Source organism: Mya arenaria, chromosome 3, assembly GCF_026914265.1.
Source record: "Mya arenaria isolate MELC-2E11 chromosome 3, ASM2691426v1".
Classification (NCBI taxonomy): Eukaryota; Metazoa; Mollusca; class Bivalvia; order Myida; family Myidae; genus Mya; species Mya arenaria.
The window spans coordinates 86,598,447-86,617,326 of NC_069124.1; the positions used below are offsets into that span (position 1 = coordinate 86,598,447).

The 18,880-nt window shown below is 33.8% G+C and overlaps 1 protein-coding gene across 4 annotated transcripts in view; it reads right to left on the reverse strand.

The window, feature by feature from the left end:
- LOC128229082 (neuronal acetylcholine receptor subunit alpha-10-like) overlaps nt 1-18,880 on the reverse strand; it is a 68,997-nt gene that overhangs the window by 30,837 nt on the left and 19,280 nt on the right. Inside the window, exon 1 of one of the 4 annotated variants that reach the window (XM_052940740.1) lies at nt 17,614-17,730. The exons of 2 other annotated variants lie outside the window; for them this stretch is intronic. The gene's annotated coding sequence lies outside the window, so the exon portion shown is untranslated. Of the gene's footprint in view, nt 1-10,740; nt 10,886-17,613; nt 17,731-18,880 lie in introns of those variants that run through there. One more of the 4 variants, XM_052940742.1, reaches the window with a different exon arrangement.

Genomic DNA, 18,880 nt, shown 5'->3' on the forward strand with positions numbered 1-18,880 from the left:
CTAAACTTTCTATGCAATGGAGGAAATAATAAACTCCTTTACTCTAGCAATAATTGTATTATTATGAATTGTAGTTGATAAACCGTTATCCATATTGCCTTTGGTTTCTTTTATGTGACCTTTAGCTCCGATCCGCAACATGTTGATTGTGATTTACATCCGTGATCTGTCCCAGAGACAAACATATTTGGCTGCGAACACACAAGCGTAATTAAGGCGCCTGTTGCCAGATTGGTATCGAGGGAAGCGATATGACAGCGTTCGTGGCGTCATGGTAATAGACCATATAACAGGGTTGTCAGGCCTTTTAATTTCAGACAATTTCAATTTATGAAAAAGGCATTTGGTCGGAATATCGACTTTTACATTTGTTTTGTTAAAATTTGAATACAAGATATTTTCTTATGCAGAAGTACATAAACGATTGATTTGACAGCATTGCCAACAATTTCATAAACCTGTAAACCAATCGGAGTGTGTCAAAAAGCTTTTAAAACATAACGATAACCTGTTACACGAAAAATACGAGTTGTTCCACGATAACCTATCCCTAGAGTAGTTTTATCATACGGAAAATATTCAGATAGCTGAAAGTCTCATTACAATATCTGTTTATTGAAACATCCGAAAAAAACATGGACTGGGAAGGGTTCAATAAATGCAACCATGATACCCTACCTCTTTTCGAATATAACCATACGTGTCCGATATAAAGCACACATACACATTTCACCATGCCATACTCCAATACCGAGTACCGGGTGAAGAAGATGATTGTGCCTTAATATTTTGTCCTTGGTCTGATTGACGAGTTGTGTTGTTGGTGGTAAGCTTGTTGTTCCAAATAGTTATTGCAGATTTATTTCGTTTTCGCCTTACTGACACTGGTCTAACTATACCATTTTAATTATTTTTATTCTGGTGTCATTTGTATGATTATTTGTAATAAGAAAAATGCAAAATGCACAATACAATAGTTAAAAGCGCTTCAACAACATCAAGAAATTTTATTGTCGCATGCAAAGCAAGCCAGAACCATTGGGATAACTTTGTCCTGCATCGACGTAAAGTCAATGTCTTGCTGATGTTAATGCACCGACAAGCAACATATCAGATTCGCAGAATTCACGTTCATGCACTGATGGCACTAAATAATATACATCTAATTAATGAAAAAAGTATACAATGCACTGATGCAAACACATGGGACTTACAGCAACTTAGAGGCCTTATAAAACTAGAATGTGCATTGGAGATTCTGACCATGAGCTTAGTCTTGTTTTATGCGACAGGAGCGTATTGTCACGCAAGGGAACAAAACAAACTTAACAATCTCAGAACACAATTTTGACACTAGAATAACTGACTCGGATGCGTTTTTTAAAACCACAAGAAGGCTGGTCACTAGCTGTTTTTATGAAGTTATATAAAGATCTCCTCTGACCGTTCTTAGGCGGAACTCCAATAATTCATAGATAACCGGTTGTTTTTAATATTAGGTGTCCGTGTTGTTTTGTATACAGTTTTTTGTGAGTGTTTGGTAGAAAAACCGTAGGTTGGACCATATTGTTGACGTGGTAAAGAGTTTTTGGTATATTTAACCAAAGAATGTGCACGTTTTATTTTTATTTAAAGTTTGAACAAATAAGATATTCAATGAAAACAATTTTTTACATATGCGGAAAACGCTAATTTTCATAGATTCTGGCTTTGTTTATTTGTACACATCAGATTCATGAAATGTAATTATTCGGCAACCATTTTGTTCCGCTACCTACGCAATTGAAATTTAAAAGAACCGAGGAAAGTGTACAGACAAAAGAGCATTTGTCTATATTTTCGACGACATCTTCGATGACAGGCACCAAAACCTCATTGAAGCCGTCGCAGATTTGCTCTACTAATACCCTCTGTAAAAAGGGATTGCAGAATGATAGCAGATTTTTAAGGAAGAACTTTCTCATACGAACGTGCTGTAAACAGGAAATCACGCATTAATTTTGTACATGAAAAAGAAATACAGTTTGGCATTAGGTTTTAAATTTGAATACAGAAATTGTCCCAATGCACAAGAAATGCACGGTGGCGGTTAAGTGAGGTACGTCCGTCAATTATAAACTGAATCTGCTGGTACTATATATGCAGGGGCACAATTAGGCATAATGCATTTGCTGCGAGATTACCTGTTCTTCGATTGTTTGGAAAAGGGTCTGAAGGTAAAATTGATATAACCAAATGACAATAATTTAAAAAAGTATGAACCATGCTTTTAATCATGAAACACTATAATCAAACAGTCTTAAACCTTTTATTTTCTAAGGCAGACTGTGTGTAATGCTCATAGTTTCAAACAATAACTGCATCGTATCTTTGAAAAGTTTTTGCATTAAATACTCTGAATTGTTTTCCTCCGTTTGCAGTTAGATCCCTAATCATTGAAGTACTTGAGGTTTACCTATTAATTTATTATTATTTGTTTAATTATTAAGTTTTCTCAAGTTAATGCATACTTTGATAATATTTACCTTTTTACTTTATTCATGATTTTTGGGATAAGAGTGAGGTTAGTGCGTGTAAACTAATTTAAACGTTACAAAAAGTCTTGTTTACCTCGTTTGTTATTTGCTGCGCTATCTCCGCAAGAGAAGAGTATTTATTGCACATATTTACCGTACACACGCAGTACAGTTCGCAACATTATACGATACTAAGGAATTATCATTTGATTTATTTACGCAATAATATTAAAAATAAAAATACATTTATGCGAAGACAACAAACAAGCAGTTTATACAGTGAGTAACATATAAGCATAGCTCATAAGCTCATAAACAATCCACTGAAAATATCGAGATAGCACATGAATAAGACTTGAGCACATCTTACTGTTGAAGCATTTGAGCAATAAAATAAAGTGCATGTTACATGTTCAACAGCTTTAAAGGCGGTGGTTTTTGGGGGCTTATTTGTTGAAGTATCGGCTTGTCGTATATCGGTCTAAGTAATCGAGGTGGCTCTGTAGATCTTCTGTACTTTCACTTTCTTCAAGGAAGTTTCGTAGTGTGTTTTATGTGATTGTCGCCTTATCAAAATGCAGTGAAATTTATTCATGGATAACAATTAGAGACAGAACAGAAAGTGATGGTATGTTTGCTCAAACTGTTAAATCAATTTTAATTATAATATCAATCAAGCAATTTTTATCGATAAGCGCCTTGTGCTAAATGAAACCAAGCAAACAAATTAAGATATGAAATTCTTACCTGAACCCGCGAAAATGACATCGACCCAAGCAAACAAAACAAAGTGTGAAATTCTTATTTGGGACCGCAAAAATAACATCGAGCGTGGAGAAATATCAACCCTCAATATATCGAGCCATCCGATCGATTTTATATGAACATAGAGTAAAAAAAAATCGGCTCTTTTAATCTGGTTCGAGCCAACGAGGAAATCGAGCCATGAGATATCGAGCCAACGAGTTTTAACTGTATATGCTTTGCTCTGATTTCAATTGATTACGAACGAACACAAATAACAATAGCTGGGATATGTTCCTTAAAATACGCATACTTCATGTATATCGTTTTCAATACAAAACAATGCAATTTAAACCTTAGGGAAGATCAAAGTGAACCACTTACTGTGATTCTGTTAAATACCACAATGTTACAATGCAAACGACAAACAAAGCTACACAGAAGAGACCTACTTTTCACATGAATAGTAAAATATTGTTTATTTCTATAGTAGTTTTTTATCAATGAAACATAATTTAAAAATTAAGGCTCAACGGAGACAGTATCAACTTCTAGACTTTAAGTGTAGAGCACAGCAAGTGCACCAACTGCGCTTGTCAACGCTTTTCTCATATTTCAGTCAATCATGGGACATAACTTGAAAACTATTGACGTCAGAGTTGTGTACCTGATACATATGTGCTTTATGTGACTAATGACATGAACAGAATAACACGTCATTATCTTCCACGGTTGTTCAGTTCTGGATAAGGTTTAAGTCATTCACGTCGACGACGCCACCACTGACATCGACTCCAATTTTATCATCGTCATTCCACTTCGATACACTGACGAGTTCAAACATATAAATTAACCTAAAGTACTTTATACAATGTTTACAAGCAACATTGGTACAATGAAACGACACTGCAAAAATAACTTCATAACACATATCAGGAATGTTTGCGTATGAAATGTCTGTGTATGTTGACCATACAAGCCATATGTATACTGGTCTTTTATCCAAATACTATAGGGAACATTTAAGTACTGTAACATTTTTCAAACTACATACCAAATGCCGCCCGTAATGATGAAACTTATGGCCTCGAGAAAGAAGCTAGGGATGCTGCTGACCTTCGACCGTTTGGTTTTGGCATGCAGATCAGATACAAGTTTATTGACTGGATGGATATAGTCTGCAGCATTTTGCCAATTAATTAATCACCGCGATAGGAGATATAGCCTTTCCCATACACTGTTTGATTCAATCAGAAAGCATTGATCAAACGTAATTAGGTTAATTGAAACTATCGATAAGCTCATCGATTATTTTAAAATTGATAGAATAGCATAATTCCGAACGATCTCATCTTTTGTATAATACATAACAAATATGTAAAAGACTTTATACCCAACAACAAACATGCCTTATACGCTTTTTTGTGTTGTGTGTGTTCTTTTAAATACCGTTTCTCATATCATGATATTTTATTATGATAAATAATTGCGCACAGTGCATTACTATTACAAATATATTTTACGTATAATGCTATGTACCGAGCCAAAGATGAGTATGGTGCAAAAGTTATGTCAAGTCAGTCGTGATCATTTTATAGAGAATGATATTATGTTCATTTTGCGCATGTCGTTATGTCTGCATTAATTGGGTAAAAACTTTCGATAAAATGAAATTTCATTTTTTAACCTAAACTCTGTTTTCATGCGTATAAACTGAGGTATCAAACAGCAAATAATTCCCATTCTGCAGTAGTTTTGGACATTTAAAGATGTCATCGAGATTAAATTGCCTCTAACTTGTTCTCCTTCGCATGACCAAGTTATGACATATTTGATTCAATTTTCGTTATCAAAATAAGTTATACTTAAAACTACAATTTTTATCTGAAAAATAAAATCAGCCCGCTCTCTAATTTATTATATTGTTTCCAATATTGACATGTTAAATATTGAGATCAGTGTTCATGTCCCCCGCATAAGATATCGTCATAACTGGTGGAAATTAATATCAATCAATTACACTCATTGCTATTTTGGTCTATAATTTTCAATCACTCACTAACTCGTTAAAAATGTATAACTATATGTTTTTGGAGCTGAGTGAAAAAAGGAACGAGACATCAAATAAGGACAGCATGTGAGGAGTGACGATAGTGTAAAAATAAATAGTGTGTGGGTTTGATTAAGAAGATAGCCAGTGATTGATGTTGTCCAATCCATTTTGTGAAGGATTGTCTCTGAAAGAAACAAACTGTATGTAAAACATACTTACATAGCTTACCAAAGGAGCCTTATATTTTTCAAGTATAATAAATGTATAGACATTTCGTACGAAACGTGTTTCGTGAAATTGAAGTTCATGCATTGGTTTCTTAGCTAGATCTAATGGGATGAAAGTTTATATCACAACTCTCGAGTCCGTTTCCAGGTAAGAAACATGTACTGGATTCCATTTTGAGAGGCCATGAGAAAGTTCCTCTGGTGGGACTCGAACCAACAATGTACTGGGTGAGAGGCGGACACCTTAGTCACTCGACCACTCTCACAATTGTGTAGTTGTAAAATAGTATTCTTAAATTCCTAATCCTTTTAAATGTATGCATTATTATTTGAAAGATATGATCACCTATTGATACGTGTTGATGTAAATGGATTATGATAATAGAACAATTTGTCTGATACCCTTTTATATACATCTTATTGTGTACTATATTTTGTGTTGTGTACTTACGCATAGACTCGTAAGGGCACATCATCAACTAACATTTCTGGTATGATCTTACACCGTGGTTCACTAACATTTCTGGTATGATCTTACACCGTGGTTCACTAACATTTCTGGTATGATCTTACACCGTGGTTCACTAACATTTCTGGTATGATCTTACACCGTGGTTCACTAACATTTCTGGTATGATCTTACACCGTGGTTCACTAACATTTCTGGTATGATCTTACACCGTGGTTCACTAACATTTCTGGTATGATCTTACACCGCGGTTCACTAACATTTCTGGTATGATCTTACACCGTGGTTCACTAACATTTCTGGTATGATCTTACACCGTGGTTCACTTGTTTCTCCTTTCAATTCTGCTTTGTTTTTTTTGTGTGTGTTTTTTAATGCGTGTGCCTGACATTTTGCATCAATCGAAATATCTTACACATAACATTGAATATATCTGTGTAAAAAGGCCATTAACAATGTAATCATACCGAGATGAAAACAGTAAATCATATTCCATCTGTGGACCACCGCTGTTCATTGCAGTTCCAAGCAGTTGACTCTTCCAAGATATGATCGGTAAGGAGTGCGCTGATTTTAAACACGGATGCAGTTGAGGGACAATTTATCAATTTATCAATAGAAGCAGGGCAAAAAAAGATAAAAGGGTGAAGTTATATGCTTTGTTCAATAAGAACCTCAATATTTATCAAAGAGCATGCAATATGCTTTGTAATGTTTCATTTCAAAACAAAACAGAAACATTTTGGTTCTTTTTGGGCCGAACTTAGCAAAGGTACGAAAGCGTGATATATTTATACCGTTTCTATATAATGATGCTCATATCAGGATCATGTTTACACTTCATCCATTAGCTGTTAAGAATGTTAAGAGCTATCCATTACACATTTCCATTCAAGTAGGCAAACGGAAGGTAACATTTCCAATGCATGATTTGTTTAAAAAAAATCCTAACACGAACATAAAATTATAAACTGTTGATCGTGTTACTGTTGTTTTCATTGTATTATCGTAAACAGAATCGGAATTGCTTTGTTTTAATCTCCTGTTTGACCAATATTTGCCAAATACATGTAAACTTATGATACATAAGGAGTGAACCTAATTTTACCGTAAAAACTTGACATTTTCAAAGTTTGCACTATGGTGATCACTTCATAACGTAGTTTTGCGTTGACATCCAACCACGGTGCTATCGTCTGATAAACACAATCGTTTGACTGTGATATCACACTCTGCCACATGCAACCATATGTTTCAAGCAAGTGTAAAATAATGGAAATGATCATGGACTATCATAGTCTACTTCATTGATGTACATATGTGTGATGTTATGTGTGGAAATAAACTTGTGTTCTGTTCTGTTCATGAAACCATATCAAGCTCAGGACATGTCTACTGTATATGGCAATTATAAAGTGACAAAACAATGAAATATAAGTGTTCCTGGTGGCCACAAGGAATTTACAAAGCCTTTTTGAAAACTCATCTGCAGTTTGACTACATGGCGGCTAAATAGGTATAACAGGGGACATTTTTACAAGCACACAGTGTATAGTAATATTTCCAAAAAAAGACGAATACACATGCGATTGACAGTGTGAATATTTATTTCTAGTGAATAGAAAACCTTCAAGAGCATTGAATTGATATAACTTTGTGTTTCTTGAAACTCCAAAGATATTGTTGAGTAGTCTTAATCATAATTATTGAAACAGTGTCTTTATTCTGTGTTTGACAAGGACCACTATTCGGGAACTCAATACTCATAATAAGTACTTAGACCAAACATATAAACAGAACAGATTTAAAGCTGCCCGAAGACAAGTATTCAGATAATAAAAATCCTCTTTACAATATAGGTTGCCTTAACAATAATGACAGTATTTCTCTTATTCAATTTAAGTTCAAGAACAAACATATTCATTGTTACATGCTTCAATTACAAACCTCAATTCCAACTGGGAAACATTTGAGAATCGTCGTAAATTTTAATATTAAAGTTATCGACACTACAATGAAAAATAACCTGGTTGGGAATTATCTCGTAAGGATTATTTTTACATGTATTATTTCAGGTCACAGCACTCGGAATTGATATAATACGAAGAAAGCTAGCAATATTATCTGAAGAAAATCTTATTTAATTAAACTGTATCTAAGTTATCCTATAATTTGAATAACGATATGCTCAGCTATGATCTAAGTTGATTACGATAATATCAAACTTACATGAAATATGTTCAATGAAATGAACATTTTTCTTGTATAAAAAAACTTTATGCGAAAAACTACAGAAACAAGCTAAGTAGCAAAACGTTTAAACATAAACCCGGTTTAATGGCACTGGGTAAACGCCAAAGACATAGAACATAAAACAAAAAAATCACAAACAAGAAACATGGAAGAACAGCACAAAACTCCACAAACAGCACAGTTCATACATATTATATATATATTTATATCGTTGATTTCAAAAGCTTGGAATTTTTACATCCTTGAAACAGTTGGATTTTACAGTGGACTACTCCTTTTTCAAGCATGTTCCCGCATTTCATCATTCAAAACAAACTTTAATTTATATAAGGCCCATCGGAGACAGTTCCAATATTTAGACTTTTAAGTATACAACACACCAAGGGCACCGACTAACGGTGCAAGGCTTGTCTCATTTTTCAGCCAATCATGGGACATAACTTGAAAACTATTTATATCATAGTTGTGCACATTTTAAAACGTACATTTAAAAAAGCAAATAGTCTTAATCCTATGTTCCGTGTAAAGACGATTATCGTGTAAGAGTAATGTAAATTCTGTGGTGGTGATTTTTATAAAGATTGAAACTATGTCAAGTTTGCCCATATCTTTATGTCCGTATAAATTGACGTTATTTATTAAATGTCTCCTTTGATTATTTTCATTTTTCCACATTTCACGCAATTACCAATCCGGAAATAACGTCATCAAGCAATTGCATTAACGATTTAGTGCATTTTGTAATATACACACAAATTAGGAATTGCATACATTCTTTACCAAAAAAAGTACGTTCCTATTATAAAATGTAGGTTAATATTGTTAAATCTTGAATAAGCATCAGTCTTCAAAAGGTAGCACTCATAAATACTACTTGGGTAATACGGATTTTGTTGATCTTATTGTGTGCTTTATTTACAGGTTGACAAAATGTTTCGAAATGAGACTCTCCGTCCAGTTATCTGCATTGAAGCCTTTATCCGGTCAAAAAAAAAAACACGTACCAAATCAACACAACGATATTCAACCACGTTTATCACACCACTCGTCATACTGAACGTATTTGATATCTTCTACATATATTAAATAAACCTAATTATACCACTGACATGACCTGTCCAAACAATCTCTTCCCGTCACTCTCACTTTGTCTACTCTCCATTTATACTCTACGTTCGGAACTTCCAACTGAATATCATACACTTGCATTCTTCATTCTGTTAATCATTTTATAATCAAACAAACTTTTAAGAATACACTAGAATACGCAGCTTATAAGGTTAACAAAAAAAGACATAGTTAAAGCTTCAAAGCTTTCTTCTCTAATACATTGTAACGATTCTAGATTGTGCACTTACGGACAGACTCGTTATTTGACAACACCAAATTAAATTATATGTCTGCTATAATCTAACACCCTGGTTTACTTGGTTTTTCCTTTCAATTCCATTTTCTTTATATACGTGAGCATAAAATTTTGCATCAAGCTAAATATCGTAAACAGACCATTACATCATTTTTGTCAAACTGCCATAACCGATGTAGTACTATCGTACGGTGGAAGAAAAATACTTCAAAATGTAATTGCATGCAACTACCCACACATTTGTACTAAAAATAACATAATTAAAGTGTCTTAAAATGTATACATAATAGTTATTTCCAACGTTAGATACCCACGGACGACCCATTCAGTAACGGTAAAAGAGTAAATGGAACGAAATGGAATGGGTTGCACGTGGATTATTCGAAAAAGGGTATAAAAATAAACAACACTGATAAGCCGATTCGATTTGGTAACTTTTAACTTATTATTCAAAATAGCCTAATGTATATGAGTGTAACCAGTCCGTAAAATAATGTGCCTCATTGTGAGTTCTTATTTAGTTTTCACAATTGCCGTGCTATGTGGATAAACCCAGCAATTACCAATGACGTATTGTTTTTGTGTTGTTTTTTTTTGTTTTTGCTACGCCTTGAACTTTCTGTCCTTTAAAAAAATATTGGTTAAAGTTATTGGATCCGGACTTGTCCCTGCAATTTTAATTGTATCATTGCAACATATTTGCTTACAAAATTTGCATACATAATTGTTTTTTACTTATACTCGTACATTAATTAGAAAATTGACGTTGTTCTCCTTTTCTTCATCCGTAAAAATTATTGGAATAATTCATTTTCAATTTATAAAATACTCTTCTCGTATGTGATCTTTAAACATAATCTCTCAGCGGTCTACATGTTAGCTGTATGTCACGAGTCAACGGCCACAGCAAGACAAGTATTAATATTTATTAATATAATTTTTGTGAAGTTTTGTGCTGTTGTTCCATGTTTCCAGTTTGTGTTCCATGTCTTTGGCGTTTACCCAGTGCCATTAAACGGGGTTTATGTTTAAACTTTTGGCTCCTGTGTTTGTTTCTGTAGTTTTTTTACATAAGTATTAATATTAGTATTAATATTAGTAGTATTCCTCACCTTTTTAGTCCGTGTGATTTACACGCTGGTTTCAGATGAATTCATTTAGTAATCCCATCTAGTAATGTATAATGAGTACACTTTAAAGAAAACAAAACTCACAATAATGAGTATGTATCCAACTCCACCTATTTCTTATGTGATAAAATCAAAGCCATTAACATGGTTTGATTGAGGTATTATCCCACTTGATTCACCGACATGACAGTATATCAGAGTTCATCAGTGGAGCACCACTGTTCATGGCAGCTCCAAGCACTTCGCTCTACCATTTTACACGTCTGCAGTTGAGAGGCAATTTATCAATAGAAGCAAAGGCAAACAAAAGACAAGGGTGAGATCGTCGTGCTTTGTCGCAATCTGTCTTATGTAAAAGTTCAAAAAGAAATTCAATATTTATCAATGTGTATGCAATACATTTGCTTTGCAATGTTTCATTTACGAACAAAACAAACGCAGTTTGGTTCCCTTGAGGCGTGATATGTTTAAACTATTTCTATATAATGATGCTTTTATCAAAATCGTATTAATACTACACCAATTAGCTGATACGCATTTAAAGATATATATATAACAACTTCAATTCAAGAAGGCAAATGGCAGGTAACACTTGCAATGCATGATTTGTTTAAAACATCCTTACTAGAACATTTTCACGGTTGGTTTTGTTATTGTTGTTTCCATAGTAGGATCGTATCAAAATATCGGCAATGGTTATTTTATCTGCTGATTGACCAAGTATGGATACTATAGCTGCTCTAGGAATCAAAAAATACAAATCTTTAAAACATTGCGTTCATCAGCTATATTATGGTAGGTTATGTTTGTAATTAATCGGCAGTTCGAGTGGATGTTAATAAGCAACTGGTCCATAACTGCCAATTACAGAAATTGCGAGGGAATTGTCACACACGCCAAGACGTTTCGCACATCGAAATTTCATACCGCCAGACAACAGACCGACAATGGAATAAGAATTTCTTTAAGATATTTTGCCTAACCAACATGCCTGCAGTGTGGATGTCTTCACGAACCATTTTTTTTTTCGAATTTGATAACGACTTGGAATCTAGCATCTATCGCGAGAAATGGTGTTACTACAGCAGCGGTGATACAAGTGGTAAGTAGATCTACTACATGGTGCTTCTTGTCACTAATTGTGGCCGGGAAAGAGCAGGTGATTATAAGTATCTTCCATGGCCGAGAGTGTAAGATAGGTTTATTCCGACCCGAACGTAGGGTGTTTTGTGGAAACGAGGTTTCAGTTAAACCATATATTATTTTTGGCTAGTTGCCTTGCCCTTATTGTTTCGTTTGTATTTTCAAATCTCGGTCTGACCAATGGTCAATATCTAAAGAATTCTAAGAATCCGAAAATACTTGCCTCATTTCTTTTTCAAATGTATTGCGTTCATGAGCTATGATTTGGTAAGTTGTGTTTGTAATTGATCGGCAGGTCGATCGCATGTTTCATAATCGACTGGTTTTCAACTGTGAATTACAAATATTAAGTGGTATTTGTCACACACGCCAAGACGTGTCGCACGTCGAAATTTCATAATGCGTGACAACAGACCGACAATGGAACACGAATATCTAATGTGTTTTTATTTACCACCATGCCACCCTATGCTATAGCTATGAATGGGTGATTGAAATCGAAGCTTGACAGTATGTTCGTATTTAGCATATATCTAAACCAATATTTATGTAAATATGTATTTATACTGCTTTAATAACCAATAATCTGTTATATTTTAAAGGCAACTTTTATTCAAATAACAAAGCTACCTCCCTTGATATTGTTTCTGTTCAGAGGTAAGTTAACATCAGTTTGCTTTAATCAGATGGCAATCCTTACTTGTAGACAGCGAAATAATGTAAACTCTTTGACCATTAATAATCTCATTAAAGTCATATCGCATTAAGCGTAATGTCGTGAAGCGAGTATTGGCTATATCTCATATAAAATTGTTTCAAAGAGACTGCTTTGACCCATAGTTTTGGTTAATTGTAGACATAAATAATATACTTGCACAACATTTAATACAAAACTTCAAACGTTAGTTATTTGTTTAATGTTATATTTCTATATTTATCTATATTGACTTCTATCATGCTTTCAAATTACTCTGTCTAGCACAATGCTTTGATTCGAGGCCCTGATCGAAATCTGTGATGGCTCATAGTCTTGGTATTTCCCCCAAATGAAAGTCCGTGTTAAACAAAATAATTAGGCATGTAGGGTTAAAAAAGAGGGAATTGTATTCCACCACAAAACCGCAGTAAGACAGAGGCTATTTTTTCAAACAGGAAACAAAATATAAATAACATCAAAATCTGCTTTTTTAAGATGGTATCAGGCAGATAAATTTTATTATCAACATTCCTATTCTAAAACCAGGAACTTTCTCCATGCAACATGTAATTTATTTCTAGAGGAAATGCTATAAAATTTGGGAGGTTTTTGCCTTTAGATACAGGACTTTTTTTCCATGCCATTGCCAATCAAGAGCATCACATTTTATTATATGTTTTCGGTGGTTTATAGAAATTCATCAGTGAAATAAAATTAATGTTTCACTGTTTGAAACAGTGAAATATAAAATTGATATTTTCACTGTTTGAAAAATTAAGCCCGCTCTCAGTTCCAAACCAAACGTCAGAGCACAAAGGGCCTGGCCCCAGTATCACGAAAGAACTCAAACTCAACCTCAAACTCAAAATTTGACTTGAGACTTTTTTGTGGACTCAATTTGGTGATCACGAACTAATTTGAGACCATTCTCAGCCGAGTTTTAAACTCAGTATCAACTTTATTGATCCTCATTAGAGTAAGCGGTTATTTTCCGCTAAATACTCTTCAAATGGAAGATGGACGGCGAGCTTATGTCAACATCTGGGCACAATGTCAACGACGTAATTTCAGAAATGATGTTACGTGCGTATACAATTTTGCGCGTTTTTCTACAGAAGTGTAATTAAATGACTTTTAAATCTAATTTCGGGCGTGAAATATGTCTTTTGGTGCTCGTTCCTTGGAAATTATTACGATCTTGCACTGAAACAAACATTTATCTTCTATTTATTTAATTTGTTGCGATTTCCATTATCACGCATCATCAACAAAACAATTACCAGTCCTGTTGTACGGAGACACCTTATCAAAGGAACAGTATCCCTTCGAAAACACACTTAAGCGTAATTATCCATTTCCACTACCCTGAACCCTCTGCCACCTGTATCATTACTTTCCGGCAGATACCTCTTTAATTACTCTGATACAATCAAAACTTTGAAAATTAAGTGTTGATGAACTGGGTTGGTTTTAACACGTGAGTTAAATTTTGTAACTTTATTTTTTGTGTATTCGTTTTGTTAAATAATGCCGCTTTTATGAATGTTTCATAACTGGGCGTGTTACCCGTTTTTTAATTAATCTTTAGAGATGTAACTTATTTTTATAAATAAGACGATAAATGTTGTTTAGGATGAAACGTCTGTGTATCTTAGATGCTTAATTATTAGCTTTTGTTATCAAAGAAACAGCTTTATGACATGTTTGCGTGTCTTTGGTTGATAATACACCGGTTTATTCTTTCTGTACGTTATTTCTGCAATAGATCAGGTTTGGACGAAAACCTTTAGTCATTTTTCACTATATATTACGCACATGTTAAAATGAGTTCGATATGACCTATGATTCAAACATTTCAGTACATACAATGCAAGTCATATTATGCAATAATAAAACCATACAATAACATTCAAGTTATACATTCTTAACATAAAAAAATGTTTTAATCATTGTTAATTATACAATAAGACCAATTTGAATTAATTGCTTTATTTTCATCCAATTATTTTAAATGGGGGCGGAGATGAAGTTTAATTTTTCTTAGATGACTGTTTTTCTTTAAATATGAGTTGAAAATTCAGCAATAAATAAATAGTCGCCTAAGATATAAAAAACCCATATCAATTTCAAATAAACCACAAACATTTTAACTCCTAACATAGCAAACCAGAATGACAAGCGTTTGTGAAATAGTTTTCTAAACTTACACAAAATATAGTTAACAATATATTAAAGAATACTTTAAGAATTGCATATTTTGATAAAATGTCATAACCCTTCCCCCTTTGTAACTATACTATAACTACGTATACATGTTATCATATATTCATTACTGAGAAACACAAGGAGGCGATGCATTCTTATAGACATTAAGTACCACATATTTTCATGATATCCTCAGAACAACAAGGATACAAGAGGTCAAAAAGCATGGACCGTAGAGGTCATGAATGGTTTATCATGACATCTCTCTTCCTTGCAAATATACTTCTTATCAATTCATTAATACAAGCAACTGGTCACAGATAAAATCGGGCAAAGAAGCATATGCTCGAATAATATGCTCGAAATGTACAATCTGTTACATGTACAAAAGAAACAATACCACAGAACTGTTACTACGACACGATCTCCCATTGAGACCTTGTGCAATACTGAAATCGTGATAACGTGATGGTCGTTTACTATTTCTCAAAACTCGTTGACCTACGACTTTTATACGGGAAAATGAAGCCGCGGTAGGGAGACATATAATGTCTTTATTTGCAGTGCACGGATTGCCGCAACAAATTGTTGCCGGTAACATGCCGTTTAACAGCGAACACACGTGCTGGAATATCGGAACTCGCCGCTCACTGCATGCGATTATTCTTTTGCACAAATACTCATGAGTAGGCGACCACGAGATAAAATACCAATGTAATCAGATCTCTTGCAATCGAAAGTGTGTGAAAATACCCACGAACAGTTTTTGAAATGCCAGGAAAGTGAAAAAATGATTCTATGACAAAGGTGCGAAACCTCCGAGTGTACTAAACCCTAGAGAAAATGTCCTATACTTATTACTGGGAACACAAAAAGGCGATGCATTCTTAAAGACAGACTATTTCATGATATTCTCGTAACAACAAAGTTACAAGAGGTCAAGAAACATGGACCATAGAGGTCATATGTAGTTTATCATGAAACATGGACCATAGAGGTCATATGTAGTTTATCATGAAACATGGACCATAGAGGTCATATGTAGTTTATCATGAAACATGGACCATAGAGGTCATATGTAGTTTATCATGAAACATGGACCTTAGAGATCATATGTAGTTTATCATGAAACATGGACCATAGAGGTCATATGTAGTTTATCATGAAACATGGACCATAGAGGTCATATGTAGTTTATCATGAAACATGGACCATAGAGGTCATATGTAGTTTATCATGAAACATGGACCATAGCGGTCATATGTAGTTTATCATGAAACATGGACCATAGAGGTCATATGTAGTTTATCATGAAACATGGACCATAGAGGTCATATGTAGTTTATCATGAAACATGGACCATAGAGGTCATATGTAGTTTATCATGAAACATGGACCATAGAGGTCATATGTAGTTTATCATGAAACATGGACCATAGAGGTCATATGTAGTTTATCATGAAACATGGACCATAGAGGTCATATGTAGTTTATCATGAAACATGTAGTATGAATTGTTAAGGCTCCATTCTTGTATGTTTGTCCAGAGTTTGTTCTAAAACAGTAACTCAACTGTTGTGCAAAAAGTGCATCTTTGATTCATATTACTTACCATCAACCGAAGAAACTTATGTAACGGGAAGTGAAATATGTATATTGAAACACCAGAATTAGTTGATTATTTTTAAACAGTGCTTGTTTACTCGATGTTTAAATAAGTGATAATATAAAATGTTTTACCAGCAAAATAGACTAAAACAGTTATATGCTTACTTTATGTTAGTTTTAGAGAATATTACGCTGACAAGTAAACTATTCAAACAGCGAGCTGAATTGTTTTGTTTTTTTCAGATGCAAGTTATATTTCTAAAATAGTTCCTGATTTACTTTTACATCTTTGGGGTTGTTTTTGTTTTTGAAATTGCATTACTTTAAGATTAGGAGAGTAATGCATTGACCTATCTCGAGGTTAATTATAGTAACGATGTGTTTACCCTCAGATCTATCGATTATTTCAGATGGCTCATGAATGCGTCGATTTTACGATTATTGTTTTTTTTTTAGTTTACAAACAATTATAACTCTTGTGTCTGATACATATGTTTTTGTGTCATCGATTTCAAAATCGTTGTCTCATTAAGGTTTTTGCCAAGTATAACACTGAATGAATTGTCATCATCTGACTCTAAGCATTTTTAATTTCCGTTCGAGTATCACTCACGCCTCATAATTCGTTCATCTCTTTTTCTACTAATTTTTATACATAGATTTATTTTAAAACCTATATATTTAATCTGGTCTTAATAAGAAGTGCATGGACATGACGCCAAACGCCTCATTATATATATATTTAGATGAAGTGCTTTACTTTATTTTCATTATATTCAGCCCGCTCCGATTGGCTTGTACCTTTTCAATTGCAATTACTTATAAGTGTTGGGACATAAAAAATCTTCTTCGCTTGTTTCGCCGAGTATGAAAGCAGACATGTTTCTCATTTAATTCAGCTAATTTGTAATTGTGTTTCGTTACAAGACGGTCAGAATAAAACACCTGTGCCAATTTTTTCTTGAAGTTAGAAAATTGAAACACAGAGCTCTATACTTCACCACAAACCCATTATTATTATTATTATTATTGTTATTATTATTATTATTATTATTATTATTATTATTATTATTATAATTTATCCTCACCTGTTAATCCATTTATTTTACACATTTGTTTCACATGGAATAGGTAAGTAATTTCATCTAGTGATAGAAAATGATTACTCTCACAATGATAAGTATTTATCCAAATTCACTTACTTCTGATGTGATTACATAACAGCCATCTTATGATTTGACTGAGGTGTTATCCAACTTGATTCACACACCGAGATGAAAACAGTATATCAAATTCCTTCGGTGGACCGCTGCTGTTCATGGCAGTTCCAAACAATAAGTTCTACCAAGAAGGCGTATATTTGGAACACTTTTGCTGCAGATGAGAGGCGATTTATCTATAGAGCAATTAGAAGCAGAGAAAAGGTAAAAACCATCGTGTTTTGTCGCAAGATGAGTCACTAATGTAAAGGTGCAAGTCTAAGCGTACAGTGATAATTTCATAAAGTGTTCTTACTTTTTTTCAAACTAGCACCTGATGGGCCAAAAATCCACAGTTAGATTCATATTCGGATGCTCAATGTACATGTCGCTATACTGCCATCATGTTACTCTAGCTATCTACAGTTCAGCTGTATGTTAAGCAACTTGTGATTTCATCGTTTATAAAGAGCAAAAACATTTTTTGTGAGGCTAATATACCAAGTAGTGTTAACGCTACATTGTCGATGGGAAGTAAGAACATTAATACTTTTAAAACAAGAAATTATAGTTTTCTTTGCTACTGTGTATATATTTTCTCTTTTTTTTGTCGAATCTCGGTCTGACAAAGTGTCGATTTCTAGAGAATTCTAAGAATCTGACAATATTTGTATTATTTCCTTTTGAATGTATTGAGCTCATCGGTTGTTTTATTCTTTGTTCAGTGTGTAATTGATCGGTGGGTCAACGGCATGTCACATAAGCAATTTTCCTAAACTGCTAATTACAGATATGGCGAGGGATTTGTCATACACTCCAGAAAGTGTCGCGCACCGAATATTCATAAGGCCAGTCGAAAGACCGACAACAAATTAAGAGTTTTCTAAATATTTACCATACCACTAGTAAAGAACACGTTTGTAAATGAATTGGTTTTTATCCATTTCGAAGAAAACTGTGAAAATAGCTAGATATTTCAAAACTGCAATAAAATTAAGAAACTCTACCCTGAGGATTTACCTATTCCTTAAATATTAAATATATGTTTTTATACGTACAATAATTTGACGACGGGCAATTGAAGCCACAACATTTGGTTGTGAGTTTAGAATGCCTCAAAGCGTTCTGTTGTAGTGCCACAAAGTTGATTATGGTTGCAAACAGTGAAAATAGTTTTGTATGTGTCCTTTCCAGTGTAAAATAGGGGAATGCAGTACAACTGTATTTTATGGGGCACTAATAAGAGAAGTTAAAGGCATTGCGATATGTT